General features: G+C 42.1%; 1 pseudogene across 1 annotated transcript in view; it reads left to right on the top strand.

Moving 5' to 3' along the window:
* Positions 1 to 1,781, top strand: part of LOC308518133 (transforming protein RhoA-like) — a 57,165-nt pseudogene extending 55,384 nt beyond the window's left edge. The window contains exon 3 of the transcript in view: positions 1,189 to 1,781. The product of the transcript in view is annotated as a transforming protein RhoA-like (transcript). The remainder of the gene's footprint in view (positions 1 to 1,188) is intronic.
* Positions 1,782 to 12,603: the final 10,822 nt, after the last annotated feature.

A 12,603-nucleotide genomic window follows, 5' to 3' on the forward strand; every position in this document is an offset into this window, starting at 1 on the left:
TCCATGCTTTTATTCCGGCCCTCCGGTCCAGTTTAAGAACCCATTGTGGCCCTCGAGTCAAAAAGTTTGCCCACCCCTGATCTAGACAGAGCTCTGAGTCCCAGATTATCTTCCAACTGACTGGGTGTCTGAAATTCTGTGTCTTTTGCTTAAAATACAAATACCCCTAGGAAGGGCAGCAATGTAAACAAGTCCCCAAATTCCCATTAGGATGTCAGGCTGTAATCTTGCTGGGCAGAATGGGGGGATGGAGGGGGTAGTGGGGAAGGCGGTTAACAGACACCTTCCCCATGTCCAGGACCTGTTACCATGTCCTCACTTAGTCAGCCCCACAATTTAGTGAGATCTTACTAGTATATCTGTGGCCTTGTGTACTTTCCCTTTCTTCCACAATCTCTCTCCTGTCTTGTCATAGCGCGTTTTTTTAAAACTTGCTATTTAATGTCATTCTAAGTGAAGAAAGATTAACATTTTAAATTGTTAGCATGAATTTACAGTTCATCTTTATATGGTGCAAGCTTAGTTTTAAATGCAAATATAAGAGCATTTAAAGTCCCATATAGAGTCACCAAAACCACACAAATTATATTTCAGAGCTCACACATGCATACAGATCATATTCTTAGCAGAACAATGGGAACGCTACCCAAAATGAACTTAACCATTCACTTCTTGATATGTGCAGATTCTACCAACTCTCTACCTTTGGCTTATGGGCGAGTAAGGAGGGTCTGAAAAGAAAAAGAACTGTGGACTGATTGGCCTTTCCCCCCTAATAGGCCACCATTTTTGGAGTAAATGGTCAGTTAATACAAGGAAGTGACTCAAGAAAGAAAGTATGTTATAGAGTGCGTGGTGGTTTGCGTTCCTTAGAAGGCCATTGCCTTCTTTCTCCATTTGAAGCAAGTTCTGGCTTGAAAGGAGGTGTGGCCTCTTGGGGCTGTCCATGCCTCTGCCATAAATACAACAAGAATAATGTTTTGCCCCTCCCCGCCCTCCACCGCCGCCCTGGCTTGCTCAGGCTCCGCGGCTGCCCTCTGTGGGTTCTCTCCTTAGTCCACCGCCTCCTTAGCCGCCTGCCCTAGTCACCGAGTGTGGGACTCGTGGACCAGCTTAGTCGGCGCAGAGAAGCCGAGTCGGAGCGTCTCCCGAGTGCCTTTCATCTGAGAAGTTCAAGGCACTTTGTAGAACTTCTGCCACAGGCCGCGCTGGGCCTGGCAGCACATTTGTAAGCAATGGCTGGACCCGGAAGAAGCTGGTGATTGTTGGTGATGGAGCCTGTGGCAAGACTGGCTTGCGCATCGTTTTTAGCGAGGACCAGTTCCCAGAGGTGTACGTACCGACGGTGTTGGAGAACTACGAGGCAGACACTGAAGCGGCCGGAAAGCAGGTCGAGTTCGCTTTGTGGGACACAGCTGGGCAGGAGGACGATGATCGCTTGAGGCCCCTCTCCTACCCGGACACGGATGTTATCCTGATGCGTTTCTCCATTGACAGCTCTGATAGTTTAGAAAACATCCCAGAAAAATGGACTCCGGAAGTCAAGCGTTTCTGTCCCAATGTGTCCGTCATCCTGGTTGGGAACAAGAAGGATCTTTGAAATGATGAGCACACAGGCAGGAGCTAGCCAAGACGAAGCAAGAGCCAGTAAAACCGGAAGAAGGCAGAGATATGGCAGACAGGATTGGCGCTTTTGGGGACATGGAGTGTTCAGCAAAGTCCAGAGATGGAGGGAGGTTTTCGAAACGGCCACGAGAGCTGCTCTGCAAGCCAGGTGCTAATTCAAGGAATTCTTTAACTTCTGGCTTCTTTCTAAAAAGAGAAATAGTAACTTTTGTGAGTTAGCCTGTAACTACTTCATAACTGACATGCCTTGCTGGTCATCTGTCCAGCTGCAAGGTACTCTGGTGAGCTCCTACTTCAGAGCAGATTTCATTGTCGTGCCTCTGGAGCGGGCATCCAGTTTTTTCAAAATGTGCTCAGCCAGAGAGGCCAGGTTCACCCAGCGGTGGCAAAGTTACAGTTCTGTGGCTTCATGTTAGTTACCTTATAGAAACTGTGTAATTAGTGCCATTTATTGTATGTTACCAAAAAATAAATATATCTACCCCAAACTAGATGTAGTATTTTTTGTATAATTGGATTTTCTAATACTGATATTTGTCATCCCCACGGAAAGTGTATTGGTTTTTTTAAATAATAATAATAAGAAGAAGAATGTTTGACCAAATATCTGGACACTATGGCACATAAAGTTGACACATAAAGTGAACCATCCCCCAAGAGCATAAGGTGTTAAGGTAAAGAGAAGAGTATGTCTGTGTCCATGTAGCCACATAAACTCTCAAGTCAAGGTTAAATCTCATTGCATGGTGGTAGTGGATCCATAGCAGGTGTGGTGTGTGTGTTTGTGTGTGTGTGTGTGTGTGTGTGTGTGTGTGTGAGAGAGAGAGAGAGAGAGAGAGAGAGAGAGGGAGAGAGAGAATATATGAATGAATGTGGGGGAGTATGGTTGCAAAGGACACATTTCTCTAACAATGTGCTGTTGGTCTGCATTATTTCTCCATTATTGTCTTCCTAGGGACTGGGCGGTTCCTTTGATACAATGTTTGGGAATCTTGAAAGCACAATTGTTAAGACTTAAGGCTGTGGATGCTGGAGCCATGCTGTCTGAATTCCGGATTTGCTACCTACGTCCTAACCCCATGACTGCAGGCAATTCACTTAACTTCCTTTGCCCTAGCATCCTCAACTGTCAGATGGCAATGAAAATGGAACCCACCGCAGAGTCCGTTGTGAAGGTTAAATGAATTAAATCCTGTAAAGTGCTGGAACAGCCCTTGATGCTTGATAATGGCTTCTTTTCACAGGGCAGAGACTCAAATATGAAAAGTCTTTTTTTAAAGAATTGTTCAATATATCATGAGGTTTGTAAGCAGGAGAAAAAGAGAAATGAATACCACCACAGCTTGTGTTTCAGTGAAATAATAGCCATTAACAGATGGCATTGGAGAAAGAACAATGATCGAATCAGGGGACATGCTCTTCCAAATGCTGGGACAGATTCTTCCTTCGAGTCTCATGAATAAAATCACAGGGGAAGTCTGTGCCCCAGGGTTCAGTGCGGCTGGGTGGCAGCAGCTCTGTGGGGTTGGGGAGGGCTCTTTGGATCTTGGGGTTTCTTTCCTGGAGATGGAACTGGCTCGCAGGACCAACTTTGGTCTCCTAATTTCTTCTCTGGCTCATAGCTCTGCTTACAGTGGTACTGGCATCTCTGAGGTTGGTAACTTCCTCCTTTTCCAAGTGAACTCGCATGATAAGGGGCATCCTTCAGGTTGCATTTTATGTGGCATTCTCAGGTAGGTTGTGGGTGCTGAGATTGGATTTGGGGAATAAAGCAGGAGGCTGGACTGTGTGTGTGTGTGTGTGTGTGTGTATACACCAGCCGTGGGCAAACTACGGCCCGCGGACCGGATCCGGCCCGTTTAAAATGAATAAAACAAACAAAAAAAAGAGACCGTACCCTTTTATGTAATGATGTTTACTTTGAATTTATATTAGTTCACACAAACACTCCATCCATGCTTTTGTTCCGGCCCTCCGGTCCAGTTTAAGAACCCACTATGGCCCTCGAGTCAAAAAGTTTGCCCACCCCTGGTATACACACACATGTATATGAGATGATGGAGTGTTTGGGAGGACAAGTGGATGAGGTGGTATTTATCTGCACTGGAGAACATGCAGGGGAGCGTACCTCTTTCTGCTTCCCACTCCTTACCACATTTCTGTTTCCTCAATGAGAAGTTCATAAACAGATCCTCCCAGAAAGTTCAGGAAACATTGACTTGGGTCGACACAGACTGTTATTCCCAATCCTTGTGGCCTTTAACATAGAGCGCAGGTCCCTGCTGGGTGCTTAGGCTGTTTGGAGAATGAGTTCAGTCATTATAGTTACTTTATCAGATGGGAAGAACTCTTGGGCTTTGTCAGGGCCTAAAGGCTGTTAATGATCTCAAAATCCCTAAAGTAGATTATCTGTGGTCACCCTGCTCTGCTTGCCCAGCTGTCTGATCCTATAGCCCGACAGGCAACAGGAGTTTGCTAGGAGGGGAAACAGAGTTGCAGGGTAAGTATAAGTGGAGGTGCATGGTCTGTGTAGGTGTGGGGTGACTTTCCAGAGCTAGAGAATGATATGGTATATGTGTACATACAAGGTCTATGTGTACATACAAGGTCTATGTATACATACAAGGTCTATGTGTACATACAAGGCCTATATGGACATACAAGGTCTAGGTGTACATACAAGGCCTATATGGACATACAAGGTCTAGGTGTACATACAAGGTCTATATGTACATACAAGGTCTATATGTATATACAAGGTCTATGTGGACATACAAGGTCTATGTGTATATACAAGGTCTATGTGTATGTATGAGGTCTATATGTATATATAAGATCTATATGTACATATAAGGTCTTTGTGTATATACGAGGTCTATGTGTATGTACAAGGTGTATATGTATATATACATGGTCTATGTGTATATACATGGCCTATGTATATATACACACATACGATCTTTGAATGACTTCTTAAATTTGTCTTTTCTCCTTTTCCTTATTATGAGTAATAGGAATTAATGGTATAATCTCACTACATAAATTTGAGAAGATATTGGAAAAAGGAAAGCTGGAGATGGCAAGATTAATCTTCAGTTTTCACTTTGGAACTTGAAAGGGAGGTGAGAGAAGAGGAGAAAGCAAGAGAAAAGACCAACCTCACATCCTCACACTTCTTTTCAGAGGGGAGGTGGGCAGCCCCAGGACTGCAGAGGGTGAGGGTGCCCTGACTCCCTGACTGAGCAACCCTGGGCAGGCTCTGGGGTGCAACTTAGTCTGAGTGTGCTGCCACCCAGCTCTTCGGCTGTACGGGAGGGAGAGTTGGGAATGGAGCTCTGCCCTGACTCCTGTGTCGGCTGGGCCTCCCAGGTGACACACTGCAGCCAGCTTGGGTCGTTTGCATTTTCACAGCCAAAGGGCTGCTCACAAGATGTTCCCGCAGATATTTAAGTTACTGGATTCCAGAGCATCCCCAGGTCACTCCTGGCCCCTCCTCTTCCATATGATCACTGCAGCCAGCTTCACATTTCTTAATTATGAAGAGGGCATTGTTGGGACTTCGATGCCTGTGGGAGTTATAGTAATAACAGTATCAGAGCCAGCTCTTTTCTTCCTTTCTTTCCTCACTCCCTCTCTCCGTTCATGCATTCTTTACCCCTTCTTTCACGCTTTTAAAGTATGTCAGTTCCTGGAAGCAAGACAGCCCAGTGGCCTGGGCCAGGCTTTGCCATCTTTCTTCCAGATGTGGAAGGAGGTTTTCTGGAGGGACAAGCTTGTTGTGTTGAAGTCATGTAATTGTCAGACACATCCTATGTATTAGTTCTCTATTGCTGCTACAACAAATTACCACAAATGTAGTGGTTTAGAACAACACCCATTTATTGTCTCAGTTCTCTAGGTCCGACATCCGGGCACAGAATGACTTAGTGAGTCTCTGCTTAGATTCTTGCAGGTATTGGCAGGGCTGTGTTCCTTTCTGGAAGCTCTGGGAATAAATCTGTTTCCAAGCTCATTCAGGTTGTTGGCTTAATTCGGTTCCTTGTGGCTGTTGGACTGAGGTCCCTGTTTCCTTGGTGGCTGTCAGTGAGGGGCTGGTGTTGTGCTCTTAAAGGCTGCCCATTTTCCATCTCATGCTTTCTATGTGGCCCCCTCTCATGCTTTAAATCTCCAACTGTTCCTTTTTACAGCATCTCGCCAACCTCTAGCCAGAGTAAGTTTTCTGCTTTTAAGGGTTCACATGATTAGAGTGGGCCAACCTGGATAATCCAGGATAATCTATCTTAATTTCACCTTCAAAGTCCCTTTTGTAACCAATATAACATATTCACAGGTTCCAGGGATTAGGGAGTGGACATCTTGGGAGGGGGCATTATTTGGCCTACCACATTCTCTTGGCTGCTCAAGAGTAAGAAACTATTGCAACCTTTGTTAGGGAGCTCTGCCTAACATTTCCAATAGATGGGCCAGGGCTGAACAGAGAAAGTGAAGCAGACGCAGGGGTGAACGTAAGGCACTTCCATCCTGCAAAGTGAAGCTAAGTCCTCTTCCGAAGCTCAGGACTTCTGAACTGGACAGGCTCATGGAGACCAGGACCTGCCTCCTCCCTCAATTTGAGGCCACAGAGGCCCAGAGAGGTGACATGACTTGATCAAGCTCAGTAGCCACACCAGAGCCAAAGAATTCTGAAAGCAACTGCTGTAAAGCCTGACAGAGGCTTTCCAGAACGTGGACATGTCTCTCAGATCTTGGCTTTTGTGCACTTAGCACGCAAAGGCGGTGGCTCAACCAGGCTGCACAGCCTTGAAGAAATAAGTGACTATGGCTTCTTAGCTCTAGAAAACTTAAACCCATAACATTATGGCTCAGGGCATATATGAATATGACTGTGGGCTCTCTATACCCTGAGGATAGTTGGTCATGATGGCCAGCAAGACACACCCCACCTTATTCTTACAATTCTTACAAATTCCACAAATCCTGGTGCCCTGGTGGCCAGATTCCATTGTGCCTCCTTGGCACAGTCAGGACCTCTCTCTCAGGCTGATGAGTAGACACTACCGCTGTGTGAACTGTTCTGGCTCCTCTGGGGGAGAAACCTGGCGAGGCATCCCTCCTCTGCTTATTCCGCTCTGAGGGGAGGCAGATGTCCCGCAGGCCAGGGCTGTGTTTCAGATCAGCAGGCAGCAGCTGGTTCTGTGAAAAGAGGGCTGGTTGTTCAGCAGCTTCATTCTCTTGCCTCCTCTGCTCACCCCAGGCTCCTCTTTATCTGTGTCTGGAGACATCCAGCTCCAGGGGTTTACATAAGGCAGAGCAAAGTGCTCTCCGCTAAGAATACATCCACCCCCTTCCCTGGGCCTTGTGCCTGGGAGGTGAGGAAAGTGACTCAATGCATTTCTGACTATGAAAAGACAAATATCTGAAAAACTGCTGGATTAATGACAGGGAAAAATTGGTATTTTTAGCACATGAGGGCAGTGTTAGCTACTGTAAAGTCCTGGCGGATGGGAGCTTGAATGTTTTAGACGATGCATTTATCGGCAGGGGGTTCTCAAGTGGCAAGTGAGGCACAGAGAGCGTAAAGGCACTGCCGTAGGAAAGTGTCCTGTGATGATCTTATCAACAGCAGAGCAGGCTGGCTGGGGAATGTCTGTGGCGTTCAGGCAAGGCTGCTTTTCTCACAACCAAAAACTCCCTTTGGTTCCCGGGACACATCTTTGCTGATGCCAGTGAAGTGCTGATGGGCAGTCTGGCACTCTGCCTGGTAGAAAGAAGCACTGGGCTGCGGGTGAGCTGTGTGTGTGTGTGTGTGTGTGTGTGTGTGTGTGTGTGCACCCAGAGTCTCCCATGGGGGTCCCCAGCCCCCCGTTGCCATCCTGCTCTTGGGAGAAAGCTGGTCTATCCCCCAGAGCTCATTCCAAGGTCCCTGGTAGGCATGGGCACTGTTGGTTTGGAGATTTCTGTAGGTGGAGCTGCTGCTACTGTTGCTTCCAGAGCAACCCCAATCATTGCCCAGGGGTTCCTCCTGCCTATTAATTGGAGACGCGGGTCCAGAGAGAACGTGGGAGGTGTTCACAAAATGGCCAGTGTCTGTCACTGACGGCTTGGTGTGTGACAGTCAAGGGCTGCAATTTGAGCAATTTGTTTCTAGGGAGAAGCACTGCTCCTTATATATTTAATAGCCATTCTTCTCCCTTCTTTCCTGCTGGTGGAAGCAACCTCTTCAATAGCAAGACTTATTCATTCTCAAGGAAAAGTGACTTTGGAGCCAGATTGCCAAAGTGTGAATCTCAACTCCACCATTTATTGTGACCTTCTTTGACTTCTCTGTGCCTAAGATTTTTCATCTGTAAAATAGGTATAATAATGCTACCTTTCTAACATGTGACTTTGAAGAGTAAATTAATTAATGCAGGAAAAGTGCTTATGATAGTACCTGGTGCATAGGAAGTGCTCAGGGGAGGGCAGTACTATGATGTCCCAGTGTCTCCTGAAGCTTGGGTGTGGGCATATTATACATCACTGGTCAGTTGGACCTGCGGGGAAGTCGACTGGGGACTTCCAGGCAACACACAGGAAGCCATGCCATTGTCCATTTTGGCTTCTCATGGTCAGGTCTCTATGTGATGCCTGGAATTGCAGAAACAGTACTAGCCCAGGGACAGTCCGACTTTGGATATTATGTTATTTGAGATAAAAAATTGTCTCATTGTTTAAGCCTTCTAGCACTTACAGTTAAAAACATCCTAACTGATGTACCTAGTAATGACACAGAGAGACTAAGCTCTGTATAGAATTAAATGTATCTGACAATATGGTTAGGAATTATCTTTGCTTTAAATTATTTTTAAAAATTGAACAATAACACACCCCTATAGTAAAAACATCAAAAATTATGAAAAGTTTTCAGTGAAAAATCTCCTTCCCACGTTGGTCAGTCATGTGCCCAGTTCTCAGGCCTCACCGCTTTTAGTCTTTATTCACCCTTCCAGAGATTTCAAAAATGAATATAAATAATAATACAAATTATTTATTTAACTAGTCCCCCACTGATACATATCCAGGTTCTCTCCAGTATTTCACTGCTGACTGCAGTGCTGCAATAAATAAATTTGATCTTGGTCATTTTGTAGGTATGCACATCTATCTGTAGGGTAACCTCCCCAGGGTGGAGTTGCTGAGTCTAAGAGCACATACATTTGGAATTTTGATAGCTATTGCTAAATTTCCTCCATCTGGGTTGTAAAAATGTATACTCCCACTACCAATGTGCAGCAGTGACTGTTTCCCATAGCCTTGGCAACAGAACGTGTGATCAAATTTTGGATTTTTGCCAGTTTTATGGTGAAAAATTATATCTTGGGAAATTTTAATTTGCATGTTTCTTTCTATGTGTGAAATTGAGCATTTAGAAATAGATTTAAGAATAATTTACATATTCTTTGAATTGACTGTTTATGATATTTTCCATTTTTCTAATGGGTTATTGACCATTTTTCTTATCAATCTCAACAGCTTTGTATTAGTAGGAAGATTTTTCTAGGTCTATAATGAGTTATAAGTATGTTTCCCAGTTTGTCATTTTTTTTTTTGAGTGGTGGGGTTTATTTTTCTCAGGCAAAGCCTTAAAATTTTTTTTATATTGAATTTATTGATATTTTTTGCATGGTTTCTGGATTTGGGGTCATAGTTTAAAAGCCCTCTACACTGTGGTTATGAAAAATTATCTCATTTATTCATTTACTATTTTTATTGACTTATATTTTATATTTAAAGATTTGATGCATTTGGAATATATCATGGAACACAGAGTGATATATGAATCCAACATTAATATTTCCAGATAGCTACCTAGCTGCCCCACGATTATTCATAGTTCAGTTTTCACCATTGATTTGGTATTTGTGTATTTTTCTGGACTTGATTTTCTATTCTACTGGTCCATATATTCATGTGCCAGTACTATGTTGCTTTAATAACTGAACTTTGGAGAATATCTTTATATCTGCCAATCTACCTATTTTGATTTCCTTATCAGAGTTTCCTTTGTAAATCTTTTTTGCTTATTTTCTAATATGAACTTTAGAATTCTTTGTTTAGCTACCTCTCCCTATTTTTAGCTTTATTGAGATTATGCTCAATTTAAAAATTAAATTAGAAAGATCAGTAAACTCTTGATATAAATGTATAATCACATTGTGTCAGCTTATTTAAAAATATGGTATGCTTTCTTATTTATGTGTTCTAATGTGTCCTTCTGAAATGTTTTAAAGATTATTTTAATATATACTTGTACTTTTATTGTTGAATTTATTCATAAGAAAATTATCTTTTTGTTGTAGTTCTTATTAATATAAATAGAATATTTCCATATTATAATCTTCTAGCTTCTAACTATTGACTACCTTATAGTTTTGTGCTCCACAATATTACTGACCTTTCTTACTGTTTTTGTAGTCTTTGAAAAATTGAGTTCCTGGGGTTTTTCAAGTAAACAATAATATCTCTGCCTCTCAGTTTTTATGCCTTAAATTCTTCTCTTATTTGCATTTTATTGGCTAGAGTGCCAGTAAAACTTGATAAAAACAAAAGAAGAACTGGACAAATCCACAATTATAGTGGGTGTTTTTAGCACATCTATCTCAGTCACTGATAGAAGAATTACACACAAAAAATTAGTAAGCAGTATGATCGATAAACTGACCCAACTGACATGTATGGAACCCAGTACCCAATAACTCTACCATGCACACTCTTTTCAAGTGTGCATGAAACATTTACCAAAATTGATGATATGCTGAATAATAAATCAAATCTCAATAAACCTCAAGGGACTGACGTAATCTCAAGTATGTTCTCTTACCATAATGAAACTGAGCTAGAAACAAAAAATAAAAAGATAACTAGAGACTCCCTAATATCTGGATTGGAGATTAAGCTATATACTTCTAAATAACCCATGGTTAAAAGAAGAAATTAGCAATGAAAATAAGGAAATATTTTTACCTAAATGATAATGAAAATATGACATATTAAAATTTGTAATGTGGTTAAAATATGCTTCAAGAGCCATTTATGGCATTAAATATATATTTGGAAAGAAGAGAGGCTAAGAAATCAATCATCTCAATTTATATATTTTTTAAAAATTTAATCTATCTTAATAAGTAGGAAAAAATAGCAAGTTAAACCTAAAGAATGCATAAGGAAGAATATGTAAAAGTTAAAAGCAGAAATGGTATTCTGCCTCAAGACCATAGCATCACATCCTACCTGATTTTGCAGACTGACAGCCTGACCTACAGATTTTACCCTTGCCAATCCCCACAATTGTGTGGTAAGCCAATTCCTTTAAATTATTTTTTAAGTATAAATATAAATAAAAATAAACAACAAAAAAAGAAACTTCTGGCTTGCTCATAATGTGCTATTTTTCTGTCTGAATTGTGGCAACTGGGATGTCTTCTCATTGGAGAAATTTATCGAGCTTATTAACTGTGTACTTTTCTATATTTGATCAACATGCCAACATTTGTTAAGCATCTAGTGTCTGTGTGTAAGATTGTGTAGGGCACCCCTTTGTTAGCATCACCCCGATAGAGGAAGCCACTTCTTACTAATTGGCTCAAGGGACAGAACAGTAATGAGTGCAGGCAAGCTCTGCAAGTCCGTCCTGAGAGTAGGACCCCATCAGGCTTCGGCCGGAGCTTCCATCGCTTTGATTGGCAGAGTCCACTTTGGTGCTTCCCCGTTCATGACAGGTCTTTGTGTCACACTTAAATTTCCAAAGCAGTTGCGCTGCTGATGGCCAGGAGGCCCTGCTCCGAAGCTTGAGTGACTCTCCTCGGTTCGGTATCTGCCTCCGCCATCTGGAAACAGTTGGCAGGCAGCTAGAGAATGCGCTTGCTGTGGCCCCCGTGTGCCTGGGTGGGTGGGAGGCAGGGAATTTGTGGAGATTAGTGCTCTGCCTCCACACTAACTGGCTTACTTATTTTCTCAGCTACAAAGCTAAAAGGATGGTAACACACGTTAGTATTTGAGGAGGACTTGTTTGCATAATTACATTGTTAATCAGCATGTGTGCCTATATCCAGATGGAAGGTTCAGTTACAAAGTTAAAGACACACAAACATTTTGATTTGCAGAAGTAGTGAAATTGTGAGTAAATTTCTTTCTTTTAATATTGTCATAATGTTTTTGTTTATGTAACCAAGAATGATAATAAAAACACACCAAAGCACTCTCCCCAAAAGCAGAAGAATGATCTTCATTACATATATATTCAGACAAAAGAAAAATAAAACACTAAACTGGTACTTTATACAAATTACACAGAGACATTTCTTCACTAATTTGAAAATTTAATCAGGAAATTTGGTCAAATTTGAATCTGACACTTGCTTATTTACATGTGCCAGAAACAGAAAAATAACCTTCCATCTATAAATATGAAACTAAATTTGGATTAAGTTTTAGAACTCATTATTTTGACAGGTTTAGATGTCAGAGCTGACATGTACTGATGAAAATATTTCTTCGAGTGTATTTAACATATGGCCTCCAGCTACTGGGAAGATTTTTGCTGTTATAACAAAAGGTGGCTTCTGAGTTGATGGATGAATGTTTTAATCAGAATCTGGTCTCAATCTGCTGGGCACTAAACATACCAGAATGTGTTTGGTTTGTTTCTTTGTGATGAAATATACTTATATCCAAGAATGTCAACATCTTTATTTATTTCTAATAAACTAATATTTATTGAGCTTTACTTTGGGCAGGGCCCTGCATACCAGAGTCTATATACAAGCAATTGCCAGCTAAGTAAATAGTTGCTTGGAACTAGGAACTCATTTCCTTACAAAAATAATATTATACGCAGTAGTAGTGTCTCAGAATAGTCCAAAAAGGAAATGTAACTCAGTATGTAGCTGAGCTTTGTGCTGCTGCAAATACTAGCCTGATGCTGGCCGCTGGGAGCAG

This window comes from Myotis nattereri (genome assembly GCF_964212035.1).
Source record: "Myotis nattereri genome assembly, chromosome: 4".
Classification (NCBI taxonomy): domain Eukaryota; kingdom Metazoa; phylum Chordata; class Mammalia; order Chiroptera; family Vespertilionidae; genus Myotis; species Myotis nattereri.